Source organism: Laccaria bicolor, genomic scaffold, assembly GCF_000143565.1.
Source record: "Laccaria bicolor S238N-H82 LACBIscaffold_16 genomic scaffold, whole genome shotgun sequence".
Classification (NCBI taxonomy): domain Eukaryota; kingdom Fungi; phylum Basidiomycota; class Agaricomycetes; order Agaricales; family Hydnangiaceae; genus Laccaria; species Laccaria bicolor.
Window position 1 is genome coordinate 588,262 of NW_001889887.1, and position 4,797 is coordinate 593,058.

The following is a 4,797-nucleotide window of genomic DNA, read 5'->3' on the forward strand; positions in this document are numbered from 1 at the left end:
GAGAATGACAGTAATATTTGAAGTCCCTCTTTAAAGATAAAGTTATCCCAAGTGCCAGATTTATTAAGAGTAAGTAGTCTCTGATCCAGCAGAGAGCTGGCAAGAGGTAACTTTGAGGCAAGAATTTTCTTTTTTTTTTGAAGGGCAGCATAAAAAAAGATGTCTTCAGTAATCCCCTCATGATGGAAGAAAGGGAATAATTCCAGAAGGAGCATTGCACTATTGGCTGCTTTGGCCATACGAGAATCATCAGATTTAGCCCTTCTCTGAATTTCTTTGTATGATAGCTCCCAAGTCTCATAGACAGTTCTATTATACTTAGATGCCCCAGCAAAATCTGAGTTGAATAATAATGTTTTTCTGTGCTCTGAATATGTTGCAAGATAGTCTCTGATAGTGGTTGCTCCAGAAGCAATGTAAGCACCAGCCTGATCAATTGCAAGAGGAACACAGAAGAGCTCTTTCACAATCTTAGAAGCTTCAGATTGAAACTCAATTGAAGATGAATTCAAGCAACTAGCTTTTAGAAGTAATTCAAGAGCATCATTCTCTTCCATCTCAATTACTTCAAGAGAGTTCTCAGGCAAAGTTAGCCTCCTCATGGCAGAGTTACGACTAGTTATCAGAATATTTCCACCCCTTCCAGGTGGAAGATAAGCTTCCAGCTCACCAGGTGATAGATTATCAGCATTGTCAAACACCATTGCATAGTTCTCTTTCAGCAAGCCAATCCAGTGAAGAGCAGATTCAGGTGACCCATCCAGAGCAGAAAGCTGAGCCTCAGGAAGGTTACAGATACCCTTCAGTGCCTGTGTGATGGTGCTGACTGAGGATGCATCAACCCAAAAAACATGAGAAAAGCTGAAGGTAATTGAATTTGAATTAAAAAACATTGAAGTGGTATTCAATAGATACTCACTGGTCAGACATGTCCTCAACAAACTTTAAACAAATCTGAGTCTTTCCAATACCCCCCATTCCATGCAACAGGAAGAACTTTCTCTTCTTAGCTCCATCATTTGCGTTGGTAAAAAAATGCCTCTTGAGTTTGGCAATGACTTCTGTCCGTCCTGTGAACCGATTGCTTGGGTTTGGCGTGAGGGGGATGACCCTGTCGGACGTGGTCCTATTGCCGTTGTTGATGTTGTGGATGTGCATCTGCCAGAGATCCGTACTCTCAGCTTCGTTCACTGGTACATTAACACGATAACCATTCTACTCACAGTGTTAGCATTATTGAATGTGCTGTTGTTAGCAACAAAGTGGTGAGCGCCCGCAAGAACGTTCGCTCGGCTCATGTTGAGATATCGACGATGGAAAGGTTTTGGATGAGAGAGGGAAAGGAAGGAAGAGGAGCGCCCAGACGCCAAAAGACTAGGCTTGTGACCAACCGTTTCTTTCAAACTCCGCAGGCTACGTTCAGAAACGGCTGGGCCGAACGGATTGAGTCATGTCGAGGTCACACTTTGTGACACGGGACTTAGTGAAATTTCGTCAAATTGGTATGTTTGCTCTGTATCGACCGTCATCTGCCCCTGACCTCATCACTCCCGTTCCTCGTCGTCCATCCAGCCAACATCGTCTTCACCCTCGTCACTATCCGACTCATCTGTATCGACAAATTCTTCATCTTCAACCATAATCTCGTCCATATCAAGCACCACATCATCCTCAGTCAACCGCGGTAAGGTTTCATCTGCCACGCCGTTCTCAATGTCTTCAAGAATTTTGTCAATCTCGCTTGTTTCATTTGAGGCTGGCCCTTCCTCGAATTCTTCCTCGTCCCCCTCAGCAGCTGGAATTAAAGGAATTGGAGATGTAACTGGGGATGCGGGTGGAGGCTGTGTTGGGATATGTGCTGTGGCGGCCTGTTCAGAGTGTCCTTCGAGAGCAGCGAGTGATACTGGTTTCATCTTCCGCCGTCTTTGAAGCCTTTTGAAGGCCGCATTATACTCATTTAACAGATTCTTTTCACCCGCCGTTAGGTTTTGTAACCCCACTACCACAACGTCTTTTACAACTTCTTCTTCCTTTACCATTCGCCCTTTTTGGATTTGATATACTTTATGCTCGTCGAGGCTGCTCATCAGACTTTCAATATCATCTTTAAGATCTGGTGGTGCATGTTTTGTGCCCTGGTCACCTCCAAGAGTGTCGTTCAAGGTCTTCTGCAGATCACCAAGTACGACAACACAGGGTGAAATGGTTTCGAGCCATTCCCATGATGTGTTTGACCCCCGAGCTTTATAGGAAATCTAAATACCAAGAATCAATGAAAGTTCTCATTCACAAATTTCTCACTCACTTTGATCTTGAAATTGAGGTGCTCTTGTGCGAGGTCCATCTCAATATTGCGGTTTGGCAGACCGGATGGATTCACCAACCAGTTTTTCAAAACAATATTTCTATGTTGAAGTTTTATTCGTTATTCTAACAGAGCAAGAAATAACGTACCGGATTTCCTCTGGCCAAACGTGGTTTAAATTATGAATTAGATGAAGCATCTCGTATGCGTATTTTGTTCGGCCATTTCCGCGGAAGCTAAGTGCCCATATCTTCTGGACTAACATAACTCGCCCAGAATCACCTGCCTTGACTGCATCATTGTATTCTCGAGAAACCAGAGCATCCCGCATGAATAGAACTGCATTTTCGAAGACAGCATCTCCTTTTGTTGGCTTTGCATCCTTCGCCTTGTCTTCAAGACTCTCTGCTCGCTCGCTTCGTAGTTCCTCAACCAAAGCTGCATTAGCATAATTTTCGAAGATCTTTGTGGCATGCTCAACAAGTGTTTCCCATTTGTCAACTTTCAACGCATATTCTTCCAATGAACCATACTTCGAAACAAGAAGTAGGCAATGAAGAACACGAGCATAGAGTGAAACAAAAATAAGATTGCGAGAAGTGCGATAGGTTGGAAGGGAGGTCAGGGTGATGGGAAGCCTGTCAATACGCGCATTGTGAAAGCCCAACGTCCAAGCATTTTGTGAGATGGTGTCAGGCTGTCCAAAATGAATCAATAAAGTCCCAAGAGCATCAGCTAATTTTTCGTGGAACAGCCCAGAAATCCAAGCTCCCCAGAAAAATCCCTCATAGCCTTCTTCCTGCCCTGCACGAATGAATTCAAGTGCTCGAAGCCTTGCGATAGAGAGTTGATCTCCACCAAGAAACCTAACTTGGTTGGATGCTTCTGGAACCTCTCTATCAAGCTGCAACTCTTTTACGATTGCCTCATCCACTTCAGCATTTCCTGCAATGGATGATTCATCAATATTCCAGCTTGGCAATGGGTGGAGGTCAGTCTTGTGAGTGGGAATTTTTTCTGTGCTTTCTGGCTGGTGTTTCTGTAGATCTGGCTCGAATTTCTTGAGCCCGGGACCACCGTTGTTTACGATTATTCAAAGGATGGTGTAAATCAGGTTATTTTTGAATGTCTTCTGCTCTTGAGGAGTGTGGAGAATGTCCTCCAGTTTTAATGGTGGTGCATTAAGGTAAGCTGACTGAAATTTCTCCAGATTGATGTCCTCAGGTTGTGCATCGAAGAGTGGGATTACTGTAGCAGCTGTTCCATTCTCCTGGGTGTCTTGTACATATTCAATACTTTACAAAGTGTTTGGAGAAGTTAGACGCACCATGACGGCCGACAATTTGCTCTGAAATTCCAAAGTGAAGGTTAATGTTATCGTACACAACTGAAAAGAGCCCTGTTGCAGCCAGTTCTCGAGCTTCAGAACGCATGGAATCAGATAGCTGGTGCAATGTTCCTGTATGTTGCACAATTTCTGTGGATGGAGCAGCAGATGGCATTTCGACAAACGGATTCGGCTCTTCAGCTGTCTTGATTTTACGTTTACGTCGAATATTCTGTGAGGTTAAATTTGTGTAACTCTCTGATAGACCGAGTGTAGACAGGACAGTGATACATTGCTGTTGGGCTCCCGTTGCATAGAGGTATAATCCAATCATCCGCTTTGCCAGGTTATTTGAATGACTGTATTCCCCGAGGCAAAGCAAGGCTGCAAATGTTGTTACCTGTACAGAATAATTAAATAACAGTTCAGGCAATGAAGGCTTGCATACCATTTTTGTTCTCTCTTGCCTGTGCTCGGTATGCATCTTGACACCCCTAGCCGTTGTTAATGCTGCAAGCAGGCACATTGAAAAGGGCGCTAGGGAGGTTGTGAGTCTCTCGTGAATCTTCCTCAAGTCAAATGTCTGGATGAGTTGTGCATTGATATTGCGGCCCATCGTCTGAAACTCTTTCGATTTCGTTACGGCGTGAGCTTCCTGAGCCATGGTGCGAGTAGCAAATCTAATGACCCATTCCCGAATTTCAGCTTTGGCTCTTTTACCTCTGTTTTTTGCTGACATCCACCAGTCGAGTACCCTTGGTGCATTGCTCTTCCTGACAAAAAACTCATTATAGCGGATGTTCCCTTGCCCATTCTTCGGGTTGAATACATATTCCATCAAGTCCCAGAAACGAAGGCCATTTGCTTGAAGAGTCTCCAAGCTGTTTTGGAGCACCACCTGCCGTCTCTCCCTGTCGGCTTTCCTCGCATCTTCCTTCTGCTTCTCAAGGGTGAGGAGACGCTTGGCACACCCTTTCCTTATGCGTATGGCCGCTTGTTGCGCTTTTGTACCAGTGATAGGGCTACTTCGCCGTGGGCCGCTAGATGGAATTTCAAGAATTGATTCCTTGTCCGACGAGCCTGCAGATCCATGTTCAGTATCGTCCGAAACATCTGAATCCTCCCAGGCTGAGTCGTCTTCATCATCATACTCAAACACTTCAGA